This window comes from Camelus ferus, chromosome 10, assembly GCF_009834535.1.
Source record: "Camelus ferus isolate YT-003-E chromosome 10, BCGSAC_Cfer_1.0, whole genome shotgun sequence".
In the NCBI taxonomy this organism is placed as follows: domain Eukaryota; kingdom Metazoa; phylum Chordata; class Mammalia; order Artiodactyla; family Camelidae; genus Camelus; species Camelus ferus.
The window spans coordinates 21,538,427-21,552,910 of NC_045705.1; the positions used below are offsets into that span (position 1 = coordinate 21,538,427).

The 14,484-nt window shown below is 42.6% G+C and overlaps 1 long non-coding RNA gene across 1 annotated transcript; it reads left to right on the plus strand.

Moving 5' to 3' along the window:
• The first annotated feature begins 1,093 nt into the window (after window positions 1–1,093).
• Window positions 1,094–13,844, plus strand: LOC116666602. Its single transcript, XR_004323543.1, has 4 exons — window positions 1,094–1,148; window positions 4,184–4,291; window positions 9,896–10,010; window positions 13,646–13,844. It is a non-coding gene; the product is annotated as an uncharacterized LOC116666602 (long non-coding RNA).
• Window positions 13,845–14,484: the final 640 nt, after the last annotated feature.

Below are 14,484 nucleotides of genomic sequence, written 5' to 3' on the forward strand. Positions count from 1 at the left end.
CCATGCTTTCTTTTCTCGGAGACTTCTTATAAGCTCTTCCATTTACCTGGGATGCTCTTCCCCCATGCACATGACAACATTTTACTGAGTATCTCATAGGGCTTCTGTCTCTGCTTCATAACACTTATCACAGTGTAATTAAGCAGTTATATAATTACTTGTTAATATTTTCTCCCCTTTGCTAACATACTCCATGAAGATAGAGATCACGTATGTCTTGTTCACAGAGCTATTCCCACTACTGGGCACGAAGTCTTGCACATAATAGGCACTCAGAAAATACTTGGATAATGAATAAATGTCTGAATGAATGGATTAATAGGTAACCGATACATTAAGCAACAATGCATTAATTGAGTAATAAGGCTGGAAGCGTAGCTTGCAGTTAGATTGTGGAGGTACCTGAATGACATGCTAATGAGTTAGGGCTTCATTTGGTAAATAATGATGTTTTATTTATTTCTTTATTCAAACTCAAATAAATATCCATTCCAGTGTTTACTTTGTGTCAATACTGAATATAAAATGATAATTAAAACGCTCTGCCAGGATCTTGCAGGACAGTAGGAAGAAGGCAGGTAAGCAAATCACTATAATGAAAAGTGTGGGAGATCTTTATTAGAAGTATGTTCCAAGTATTTGAGGACACAGACAATGGACTAATTTATTCTGTTTTCGAAGGGGGCAGTGGGGAGAGGGGGCAGTGAATGTTCCCCAGAAGAGATAACAGCTCAGTGAGAAACTTAAGGCTAAGTGAGGGCTTTCCAGATGGGAAGGACAAGGAGGGAGAGATGGTAAAGAACATTATGGGGATTTCTATTCCCAGAAACATAGAGGACTGGATGGTGTAAAATCTTTCTGAAAAAAAGAAAAGAAAAGGATGGAAGGGGAAAATCAGAAAAGCTGGATAAAAGATAAAATAAAAATCTTTTAAGCAACCTAGATGATTTTGCAGGAAAAGAAGAGATCCCCTCAAATGCTAAATCCAAAGTTGGAATACAATCCCACAGAGAGAACGAAGCACTACATCTGACAGCTTCTCCAATAATTTATAACCTAAATTGTTTTGTTTTCTTTATTTTTGACAGCTTGTAACAAATGGAGCTTGTAACAAATGAAGACAAGAACAGGACTTGCGAATGCTCAAGGTGGGAGTCAGAACAGAGATTCCTATGCAAAATTAGGGCCTCAGGAGGGCTGTTCCCTCAGTGAAATAATGGCTCAGAAAACAGGATCCACCCAGCAAGCAGGTTAGCAAGAAAGGAGGTTGTCTCAGCTTTGGCTCTGAGTAGAGGGAAAACTTGCTTCCTTCAAGAGCTCCTATCCATATGTGAGTCCTCGTATGAACTTGGATTCAAATTCATACTACCTGCGTGGTTCAAAATACTTCAAACCAAATATCGAGAGTAGTTCCTGAGCTAGTTCTCTCAAGTAACTGGCAGGAGCAAATACTAACCTTCTCTGGGGGACTGCCATTTAAATCCAACCACAAAGAATATCCATAGGTAATGTTTTAATATCACATACATAAAACTTCCAATATGCATGAGAAAAAAAGCCACAATAAATGAGAAACAGACCCCTAAAGAATGAATATATTTGACTCACAGATACAGAATAAAAATTAAATATTAAAAATATGATGAATGAATATGATGACCAGGCAGATTTGGATAATAATCAAATAGAACTTCTAGAAATTAAAAAAAGTAATGAGGCACAATCCTTCTAGAAATTGAGTTAATTATTTGACTTAAAGATCAATCTGAAGAAATAATCTAAATATGTAGCAAGTAGATGTCAAGATATGTGAAATATGAAAGAAATGTTGAGACACAGGAGGATGAAAGGGGAAACTGAGATGGTGATACACTGGGAAAAGCTAACATACCTAATTGGAGTTGCAATAGGAGAGGACATAAAGATGTGGAGAAAGCAATATTCAGAAGATATTAAGAACTAAACATTTTTCATATTTTAAGAAATAAACCAATTAGGTTGAGAGAGTTCAACAACTCACAAGCAGGATAAACACGAAGGACTCAATAGCTGAAATCATTGTGGTAAACGTCATAGCACCCAAGAAGAAGAAAAGACAAGAGGGATGAAGAAAATGAGAGAAGTCCTTAAAAATGTTAGAAATGACAAAAGGGGGCCAAACTGAAATGCAGCAAAAGCTACACTGATGATGATAAGACAAAGTTGAAATCACAGACAAAATGGACTGAAATGATAACTACCAAAAAGTGCAAATGAACAAAACCAATTTATGAAGAAATTAAAGATCTGTGACCATTAAAGTTAATAAATCAGGCATTAAATATTTGCCCCTAAATAAAACATCTCGCACAGATGGTTTTACAGGAAATTCTATCACCCTATTCATGGAACCCATCATTCTAATTCTCAGGCAAACTCTTTTAGAGGAATGGCTAAGAGGTAATACTCATCAATTGATTTTATGAAGCTCCTATGACCATTATGACCAAAACCAGGTAAGCTAAGTATGAGAAAGGGCAGTACAACTAATTTCACTCAGTGTAAATGCAATATCTTAGTAAACCATATGTATAAAAATGATGTGACTTCATACCAGGAATGCAAAGTTGATTTTTTAAAATTATCGTATTGTTTAATTATTTCATTTTGGCAGGGGGAGGGTAATTAGGTTTGTTAATTTTTAGAGGAGGTACTGGGGATTGAACCCAGGACCTTGTGCATTCTAAGTATGTGCTCTACCACTTGAGCTATACCTACTTCCCTCCAAAGTTGATTTAATATTAGAAAAACAATTAATGTAACTCACCACATTAAAAGATGAAAAAAGAACTTATATCTTTAATAGATATAGAATTAGCATTGATAAAATTCAACACATATTCATGTAAAATATCTTATTAAATTTAGTCTACAAGGGAAATTCCTTATCCTGAAAAGAGCTTATTGAACCTACAGCCAGCATCCTATTCAATGGCAAAATCAAGAACAAGACAGCAGTGCCCACTATCACCACTTCTAATGAAACTTTCACCCAAGGTCAGTGGGTCAGGAAAAACAAATTTAAATAGTTGGTGTTGAAGGACAGAAACACAAATATTACTAGTCTCTGATTGTCATATGTGATATGCCAATATGATTGGCTACCAGAAAACCCCAAAACATTTATCAATAAATTATTAAAATAAGAGTGTTCAAAAACATTGCTTATTTAAGCACTTAAAAACTAAAGATAATACAAAATATCATATAATTTCAGAGTAGTAGAGGGTTTCTTAAATAAGACACAAAAGTAGAACTCTTTAAAACTTAATTCAGTGTATTAAAAATAAAATATGTTCACTGAAGGGCACTATGGAGTGAAAGGCCAGTCACAAAGCAAGATAAAATATATGCTATACATATAATCCACAAAGAATTGGTATCCAGATTATCTCATATATAAAGAATTTCCACAAGTCAAGAAAAAAGATGACCCAATAGAAAAGTAGTCAGAAGTTGTGAATAGGTGTTTCACTGAAGAAGCAACACAAATGGCCAATAACCCTTGAAAATATGTTCAACCTTATTAATTATCAGGAGAATGCAGATTAAAACCACACACTAGTAGGTTGGAAAAAAATTAAGACTTTCACAGTGCTACGTTTCTGGCTAGGAAATAGAGAAAATAATAGTTCTCTCATATGCCATGGGTAGCTGTCTAAATTGGTACCACTTTACCTAGCAAAGTTGAAAATGTCCCTCACTATAGGGAATTCTATTTCTATGTACATAATATATTAAACTCTTTCTCATAGGCCCTATGAAAATATGAACAGAAGTTTTTATGAGAAAAGGTAGCTTCTAAGAATTTAGCTTTCATATGAATGGGAATTGGAGAACAGCTAGCTTGAAAAAAGAAGAAAAAGATGTCACTTGATAGCTTTTGTGTATTGATGACAACGCCTCTTATATGGGCTTTAATGACAGGCAGACCTGGGCTGGAATCCTGGCTCACCGGTTTACCACCTACGTGACCTTGGGCAAGCTGTTCATACTCTCTAAGCCTCGGTCTTTGCCTCTATAGACTGAGGATATGAGATCGATCTTAAAGATTGTTGTGAGAACTGCATATATTATATGCAGACCACCCAGCACATAGGAATGTTCCGTGGATGTTAACTATTATTATTCCTCCACTGAACAGGTTGGACTAAGACGGGAAAGGAGAAGGAAGGAGCCAACTACTTACCTGAGCATCTCCAATGTCTCAGTCACTCTCTAGGAGAAGGAAAGATAAAATCTTTAGGGCTGGGTAAGTTGAAATTAGAAAAGAGTGTCCCCTCCAGGTAAGATGTGAAGTGATGGTACGAGGGTGTGGTGGAAAAGCACAGACTTAGAGACTCAGGACCTGCATCTGAGTCCTGCCCCCACCACACATTTGATCTACACCCCTGGGCATGTCATTGAAGCTTTTATTCTGTATAAAAAGGAAATAATAATAATGCACCAAGCTGCTGTGAGGAGTAGGAGAGAAAACATGCACAAAATCTCCAATCTGCAGAGGGTTATGGGAAAGTCTTACTATCAATAGGAATAACATGTTTCTATTTCTCACCCTTCTCTTTACAGAATTCCCCTCTCTGCACCTTTCTGGGCACCCAACATTCTATTGTGGCTCTCTGGGGCTGCTGCTTCCTTGAGCTCTCCCTCCCGTTCATTAAAAGTTACCCACCCCAAGTCCCATGTGTTAGGGTCATGCTGGGGAACTGGCTGATCGGATGAACCAGTTTGTATTCATCCATCAGTGGATAACTGTGAATTCTCCCATGCTTCCCCCATCTTATTGTCATGCTGGCTATTAAGTAGGCATTTTAAACATGCACCTCCAGGAGGGAAAATCCTTTCATTGAAAACACTGACAAGAGCTCGAAATTTCAGGTGCTCATGACGGACTGTTGGGTGAGATTCACTGGGTCAAATAAGGCTTCTTCCTATGACACCTCTGAAGCATCTTCTTCCCCATTTATTCACTGGGACAAATGTCATGACTTCTCGCTCCATGAATAAAGTTTGGAAAAGCTTCTGGGAGAAATAGATCTGGTTTCAGACCTTGACACTGAAGATCACAGACACTGAGATAGTATCCAAGTAGTGTTTTATGCTGCACAAAGAACTTTCATATCTGTTGCCTAGTTCAGTCTTTACACCAATCCTTATAGAAGAAAAATGAGACAGAGTTTGTTTCCCCCAGTTTTGTAGATGAAGAAAGTAAGACTCAGAAGTTTAAGGAAATAATTTGTAGAAAGTCACACATCTCTTTAGTGGCTGAGTTTAACCACACTTTTCTTGGGCTCCACCACCCTACCTGATCTCTGGAGCACTCAGTCATACCTACCACCTGGGCCATCCAAAAAAGGATGGTTAGCGTGAGTCACCACAGACCAGTTCCTTTTGTCAGTGCTTGGTACTCCCAGTTCCTGGGAGAGCTAATTGCCAGGTAGGGTCATGGTGAAAATACCAACAGCCAGATCAGAAGCCCAGGAAACGCATTACGGACTCCTGGTCCTCATACATCCTGATACGTGAAACATTGTTCCGCAGGCTGCTTACTGTGGATGCAGAAAAACCAGTTTTCCAGCACAGGCTGAGAGCAAGCGGTGAGAGCTACACCTGTATCCCTTCTACCTTCCCCATCCCCTGTCCAAGTTTTCCCCATGGAGAGCAACAGGTGGCGACCCCCTTCCACCAGCAACTTCTGAAATAATAATTAGCCAGTCCTCCTAATGACTTAACAATCACGCCTTGCATGGCAACAAACCTGGTGTTTTCAGGCTCTTTCACAGCCATTAATTACTTCTTTACCCAGCTGCCCAGTGCTGTAGGTCACCTCAATCACCTCTGGGGCGTGGCTAAGTCACCAAGACAGGCCAGGGATCTGCCGAAGGTCACCCAGCCGTGTCTGCAGCTCAGTGATTCCATCAGCCAATGGAAATTAAGGTTATGAAGTCAGCTCTGCTCTCACACCTTCCTCTGCAGGGTCCCAGGCTCTCCTACTGCCTGGCTCTCCAATCCAGTTATCTTGGTAGAGCCTCCCATGCAGACTTATGTGTCCTGGTGTCCCGAGGGCCATGTTAAGTAATGAGATCTTCCAATGCAATAATTTGCATGAATGCACTACTGATAAATAAGCCTTACTTTGTCGCGCTCCCCAGGTATGTGCATTGTAACAGAGGGTCTTCTGCAGCTCCAAAGCTGTAATTCACAGGGATGAAGTTCTGATGGTAGAATTCCAGGCATTTGTCACCATCAGCAGTAGACAAGCTACTTTAGCAACGGGGCTCTTTGGGCAGAAGTTCCTCACTCAACCCTGCAGGCCAGGTGAACTTGAGGATCATGCTGGTGCGGCCCCCAAGCCCCTTATCTTGCTTGGATTTGGTCACTAGTTCACTCTGGGGAATAGAGAGGAGCGGCAAACTTGGATGCAGGTGTAACACTTTAATTAAGAGCTGGAAACCAGTTCTCCTTTAATTAATTCCACCTGAATCTACATTCCTCAGACAGCCAAGCTGTGTGCCAAGTCAGCCTTTACCCTGGTGTGGTCTGGGCCGGCCCAGCATGTGGTGCCAGATTTTGGGATACTCAGACACATGACTCATAGCGGCTCAATGCATGCGTGTGTGTGCGTGTGCGTGTGTGAACGCACGGGTGACTGTGCGTGAGGCAGAGCAGCAAAGGTGACCACCTGCCCAAGCCGTTCTAGCCGGGAGCCCGTGTGCACCAAGAGAATCAAGTCTAATAAAGTGCAGATGGATGACAATGATAGCTGAACTTTGTTCAAGTCGGTTTTCCATCATGTGTTCTAATGAGGGGCTAGGGAGGCGCAAGGGCGCAGTAGCTAACCCCAAAGCATTGACAAGGGGTTTAGGAGTAACTGATTGGTACAGAAGACTTCTTATTTGTGCTCAAGTTACTATTATTAGAAAGGAATTGACTGTAATTGGAAGTCAGAAGAACCAGGTGAAACTGGAGGTGACCAGGGTTCGGAAAAGCCACCTTGAATTGTTGTGGTTTTCTTGCAGTTCTTTTTCCAAAGGGAAAGCTTCGAGCAGTTAATCTGGGTGGAAGCAATTGGCTACGAATCAGTTCAGCTGATGCACTTTGAAAAGATTCTGAAGCAAACTCTCTTATCCTGGACTGAAAACCTCCTGTGGAAGATTTGCTTTCTTTTCTTGTTCATCACCTGGGGAAGCACTGAGATTGGGTGTGGAATCAAATAAATTTGGGTTTTTATAAGTTTACCCCTTATAATTTATGTAGGTTGATTGATTGCATGACTTGATTCTCTGAGCATCCGTTTTTTTCCATCTGGAATAATTTGGCAGAGTTTCTGTGATAATTAAGCAAGATAACAATAATTGTGATTCTTGCTTATGATAACAATAATTGTTAACATGTATTGAATATGTTTACATTTATAGTGCCAGTTTACAAATACCTTGGGAGGCGCACAGCCGGAAACCAGGGTTCAGGGAGATGACATGCAGGTGCTTAATAAATATTCATTTTTCTCAAGATAGCATCTGCAAAGTCATTCCCTTTTGGTTACATTGAAAAGTATTTGTGTGGAAATAAAATGGAAATGACATTATGAAATATTAATTGTAGTTTATCTAGGAGGTAGGAGGCACATAAACTTTATTTTTTTTGTTGTTGTTTAATAATCTGTATTTTCTAAAGTTATTACTTATTACCTTGTTAGGATGAAAACAGTCATGGTTGGGGTGGAGGGAGTGGGTGGTGAGGATTGAAGGCATCGCCCGCACCTGCAGCCTGCCCCGTCTGGGGCAGTCAGGGCTTGACGCCCTGTTCTGTCCATTTAGAAGGACTTACACTAGCTCTACAGCCCTGCAGAGAAAATTCAGGGCTGGGCACTTATTGTTAATTCTGCTACACATGCTTTCCCTCTTTCCTCTGCTTTTTAGCTTAGAAATATGACATGTATCTAAATCGATAATTCTGCAAAGCCTATTTGCTTTCTTATGTACACACATATACATATATATGTTCATATATATGTCCTTTCCTCACTTCCCCGAAGATGGGTTCTGGACATCTGACAGCAATTCAGTTGTGTGGGACTTCCATGTCTGTATTTATGGCCCAGAATTTGTAGACCGAGAAAGGGAGATCCAGACATACCAAGGTCGCTGCCTTGGCTCATAGAAGAATGTGTTGGTAAAAGCATTCGGAGATAGAAGAGATGGCCCAGCCTCCTTTGAAGACATGGGAACATGATTTTGTTTGAGGACTGGTCTTGGTACCGTCCCCTGGTCCATCATGGTTAACCAGGTGCCAGGGCAAGTTCAGGGTGGACAGAGGGAGAGCTTTTGTAGACAGAAGCAGGCTCTCTCCACAAGGTACAGTGAGGGCATCTGGTGTGTGGGGAACTCATCCACGCCATCCATGGGGTTGGCATTGAAGGTAGGAGAGGAGGCTGGGCAGAATTCTCCCACAGCCCACCTGTCTGGTCCTCCCAGATTCTGTCCCCGCGGTGCAGGTGACCCAACCAAGCACAGAAAGGACATGGTGGGTAATGGTAACACAACACCCTTCATTAAATTTTAAGCACTTTGAATGGTTGTTGTAATTAAGCTGCCCAACAACCCTACGAAATAGGCGCTATTGTCAGCAGCTTCTTCACAGCTGAGGCAGTTGAGGTTCACTGAGGTTGTCACCTGCTCATCATCACACAGCTAAGTGTCAGAGCTGAGCCTCAAACCCAGGTCTATCTGACTTCACAGTCCCGAGGCTCTGGGCTCCAGCAACCTGCCGCTTCACCAGACTCACCCAGTCCAGCCCTCCTCACCGTCCTGTCCTGCCTCGTGGCTCCCATGTCTCCCCTCCGTCACCGCAGGCACACTCGCCCACTTCCAGCTCTGTGAACACAACCAGCACAGACTCACTGTCCTCTCTCTGTGTGCTCTACCCTCAGCTCGGGATCCCCCCCACTGCCCACAACAAGTTTGCATAAACTTCTTCCAGCCCAGTTAAGTCTTCCTATTTGGAATTAATCTTTCCTTCATTGGCAATCACAATGAATTATTTAATTATACAATATATATGCACATATAAATATATACATATATAATATACATATGCGTATATATACAGTTTATATTTATGTATATATAACTTTTAAAACACCCTGTGGGAAGCAGAATAATAGTCCCCCGAAGACAGCCACGCCCTTTTCCCTGGAACCTGTGCATGTGTTACCTTACATGGGAAAGGGACTTTGCAGGTATAGTTAAGATTAAGGACTCTAAGGTGGGGAGAGTGTCCTGAGTTACCTGGGTGGTCTCCATCTGATCACCGTGCCTTTAAAAGTAGAAGAGAAAGTCAGGAAAGTGGGTCAGAGAGATGAGAAAAGAGAAGGACCAGACCCACAGTTGCTGGCTTTGAAGATCGAAGAAGGGGATCGATCATGAGCCAAGGAACACAATGGCCTCTAGAAACTGGGGACATTCCTCAGCTGACAGCCAACAAAAGATGGGACTGCAGTCCTACAACCCCAAGGAACTGAATTCTGCCAGCTAACTGAATAAGCAGGAAATAAATTCAAGCACCTCCAGAAAGGAATGCAACCTGCCAACGCCTTGGTTTTAGTTCAACAAGGCCGGTGTTAGAACTCTGACTTACAGAAATGTAAACTAATCAATTTGTGTTATTTTAAGCTGCTGTGTTGTTACTTGTTACAGCAGCCACAGAAAACTAATACATGTTCATAGGATGTTATCATTTTGTGAGAGCATTTGTTTCACCACACCCACCGTAACTGCTTGAGCCTGTATATTTTTCTTTTATGAACTTTTTATTAAGTGGGCTAAGTCTTACTCATTTTTATATTTTTCTCCAGAGCCTTGAACAGCACCTGAATTCTGTTGCGCTGCTTTAAGTCATCTGTTTTGTCTGAGTGGCTGCAATGTGCTCAGCATCATCCCTGATACAGAGACATGAAGTGAAGTCAGCAGGTTAGTCAGCTGAGTACTTTTCAGATACTTGGACTCCTACTCCTTCCAGACACATGGGAAAATCACACCTGTCTGCCCACTTAAAGTTCAGTGTGACCATGTGACTTGCTTTGGCCAAGACCTATGAGCAAACACTTTGTCCTTCTCTCCTTTCCCTTCCACATTCTGCCTGTAATGCTTGAGATGGTCTGGCGCCTGCATCCCTTAGTGATTTTGATGTGCAGTGCCTTCTGGACCCACAATGGACATACATTACAAGCAAGAAATAACCTCACTGTTTCAGCATCTGAGACTTTGAGGTGATTACCACTGCATACTTAGCATCCTAACGGGTAAAGTCAGTTTCTGCCTTTCAGATTCTTATAATCTTTGGGGAGGGAAATAAAATATATACACAAATAACTGCTATACAGGAGAGTCATGGTGGGATTAACAGTAAGTTTTGGTAGTTCAGTGGTGTTCTTCCCGACTTTGCACTTACATTCATACACAAACCACCCATAAATATGTAATTCTACAAAAAGAAACACTTGTTTTTATGAATGTGAGCTCATGCTCTACATATTATTTTGTCATTTGATTCATTGGCATTTGTGAGAAAGGGCAATTAGCTCTTATACCAGCTTAGCAGGTGGGCATTGTCCCTTTCTTAACAGATTAAGGAACTGAGCCTGAGAGGTTAAGCCACTTTTCCAGGTCACCCATCTGGCAAGTGATGCAAATGAAACCTGAATCCAGGTCTCTCTGGCTCCAAAGTCCCTGACTAACACAACACGTTCTCCATTTTCATAAAGCAGGACACACAAAACACCTTACAGGTATGAGACAGCACCTGCTGAGTGACAAACAGCACCGAGATTGCTCGTGTTCTACGTGTCCTGAGTGAAGGGCTCGCTCAGAGGCCTGGGGCCATGGAGAAAAGGCTTCACAGAAATGGCGGGGCTGGAGCCCGACCTTGGAAGAATGGCAGGACCTAACCAGATGAAGTGGAATACATTCATTCATCCACTCATGATGCATTCACTTCTTCAATGATTATTTATTAAGTACCTCTTCAATGGTGGGCAGTCCAGGCAGCAGACATGGGGGGGGTCGCAGCCTTGGAGGTGGGAACATTTGGGAACAAAAGACAGCCCTGACTGAGTGGGCTGGAGGACTGAGGTGGGGAGATGTGGGTGATAAGGCAACACAGGCAGATAAGGAAACGACCAGAGGAGACCTTGGTGCCCTCCCCCACCACTTGCTAAGAATAACCTCCAGCGTTGGGAGAATTTTTAGTATTACCATAGCATTTAGGAATACAACTCCTACTCCAAGGTTGATATGAGATGATGCGGCAGCAGGTGGAGGGAGGTGAAACATGGGAAAAAAGTTAGAATGCTTCCTAAAAATGGTTTCACCAGCCCTGAACTTCAATTTCACTCATCCAGGATGGTCCAGTACATTGCTGGGCACTCCGCGGGACCCAAAGGAAGGGAGGTCCAGCTCCTGACACAGCTAAAAACAACGGGTTCACCACAAGGCACAGTGGCTGCTGCTGGAATGGGCACTACTGACAGAAAGGCAGAGGGGAGGGGAGGAAAAGCAGCCTTGTGGATGTGAAGTGACACAGATCTGGTTCAAATCCCAGCTCTGCTCCTTCATAGGAGATGCTGGGCAAATCACTGAGCTCAATTTCTTCCTTTGAAAAATAAAGATAATAGCATCTGGCTGGTAGCATAGCAGAGGTTAGGAAACAATGTCTATAAAAAGTCTAGCTTGGTGTCTGGTGCATAGTAGGTGATCAACAGACAGCAGTGACCGTCAATACCTTGTTCTGAGAATGAGCAGCGAGCTTTGGGCAGATGGTGCCTCGTTGCCCGGACATGAGAGCAGTTGCATCTAAGCTAAAAGCTAATTGGAAGGCAGGTGAAATGTAGTTCAGGACCATGGGGTGGTTTCCAGAAACTGCCCTAAGGAAAGGCTTTGTGTACCTAATGAGTACCTTCGTAAGGGCTTCTGATGGGAAATGACCTTTCTGTGACCTCCAGGCTTGATGCTTGGATGCTTCTTGCAACAGCACAAAGCAAGCCCTGACTCACCAACCTAACATGGGTGGCTGGGACCCTTGTGGCCACAGCCAACATTTAATCTCCTGGCCACCTGCAGCCAGGTGTGCTCAAGCCTGTGCTACAGAAAGCCAGGAACCAGAGGCTTCAGGAGTGAGGCGTGCAGAGAGGAGGCTGCTGGGAAATCGTGCCTCTGGGGGATGCCGCTTTTAAGATCTGCCCTTGGTTTTGCTGAAGCCCTTTCTCTCTTTCTTATCCTAGATATTCAAAATACCTTTTGGGGTGTGTGTGTGTGTGTGTGTGTGTGTGTGTGTGTGTGTTTTAACTAAAAAACCAAAGTATGTGGAAAATATAGATAGGATTAAAAAAAAAAGAAAAAGAAAAAAAAACCATTTACTACTTCACCAACCCAGAGATAACCACTCTTAATTCCTGATAGTTTCTCTGTCAATCTTTCTGAACACGTGTAGTCACATACACACAGATGTATACATGTACATATATATGTACAAAAACAGTATACATTATAAACATCTTTCCACATCAATGGACACATCTCTCTTACATAATTTCTGAAGGCTGGATAGCATTCCACTGAATGAGGGTGCTGGCCAAATTTTTAATCGGTAAGATATTTAGGCTATTTTGAGTTTTTAATTCTATAGCAGTGCTTCAATAAATATCTTTAAAATTACATTTTTTTCTCACATGTTTCATTAATGTCATAATTCTAGCAGGAATATTTCATACCTTTCATTATTTCCTTGGGATAAATTCTAAAGTAATGTCACAGGGTCAGAAAGGGAATACAATTTTTTTTTTTTAAGGACAGTAGCCCTGACTTTTAGTTGGACACCTTTCTTGTAATTCTACTTACGGATGATGAAAAACAGCTCTGGGAACCAGAGCAGAAGTGTGGGTTATATTGTAATGTTGCTGAGTCCCTACCACAGGGCTAGTGTTCCAAAGAGCCACTTTGACGTGGTCTTTCCCTTCTGGCTTCTATAGCAACAGTAATAACAACCATATTGTAGTGGTGATGGATACTGTTACTCTCCTCCGTATGAGTTTCCTGCTCTGGGATCCCGGCTAGTTGGGCTCATGAGAGAGGAGTGGGGACCTCCGCTGGCTTCCCAGTGAGCAGAGCACAGAGGTTCTGGTCCATTCTCTGAGCAGGTGAGGTAAGCTTTCCCCGAGCCTCAGAGCCCCTCAGCCCTAGACAATGGGTCTTCTATGCTGTTTGCCCCAGTGACACCTGCCTCCACTGTTGTGTCCTTGCCTTGGCTTCTCTTGGCAGGCTCGTCTATTGAGTTTGGCTTCTGCTGACTAAAGTAAGGGATGCTGACCTAGTTGAGGAGAGCAGCTTGAAAGAAAAGTCTTAGTGTCGTTATATGGCCTGAGGGCTCCACGTAAACCTGTCAAAATAAATACACACGAATTAGTCACCCCAAATCAAAACATGTCCCAGCCCAGAGCGCAGTCCGTGGCACATAGGACAGGCACTTTTTTTGCAAGCGTTTGCTAAGTGAACATAAGGATGGAGGATGAAGGACAGTGTTAATGACCTCCCGCCTTGTCTTGCGATAGGTGGCGTGTCAGGGAGCCCGCGTCAGATATTTACGTCTTCCGGAGTCCTTCGACAAGGGAGGTGGAGGACACTGCCTCCCATAGAGAGTAGCAGCCACACCTATTCTTCAACTCCTGGGCAGACAAAGAGCAAAAGACATGGATCTAACAGGTGCCATTCAGTTTATGGTAAAGAAAAAAGATTGACCCGACAACCATACATCGTGTGAGCATATAATAAAAATATTTTCAGATATGCATGGTCTCAAAAAAGTCACTTCCCAAGCAGCTTTTCTTGGGAAGCTACAGGAAGACACATTTCACTGAAAAGAGGGGAGGAAACCAAGATGTGGAATCTGAGATCGAGGATCCAGTCCAGAAGAGAGGCTCAGGGAATCCTTAGGATGATGAGGAAAGAAAGACCGTCATACTAGCCACACAGCCGACTGAGCTCACCATCAGCCTCAGGCTCTCACTGGTCCACCCAGCTGAACCAAGCCACTGGGAGGGTGAACCCAGGAGCACACCAGTGTTGCTCCTTTAGCAATAAAAGCAAGCTATCATTACATCTTTGTAATTGCCAGGCTCTGCTCTCAGCACTCACATGTACCGACTCCTTTAATCATCACAACCACACTCAACATACTGTTACTCGTCACGTTTTACAGATTGGAGGAAACGGAGGCCCAAAGCTGATAAGGGCTGGGGCCAAGGCCAGGACGTGAACCCAGACAGCTGAGTCCAGAGCTTGTGCTGTCAACAGCCTCGAATACACCGACGTTAATATTCCTTTTCCTAAATGTACCCATATACCCTTTCATGGAGACTTTCAACAAGGTATTTATCCTATTGCCCTTTTT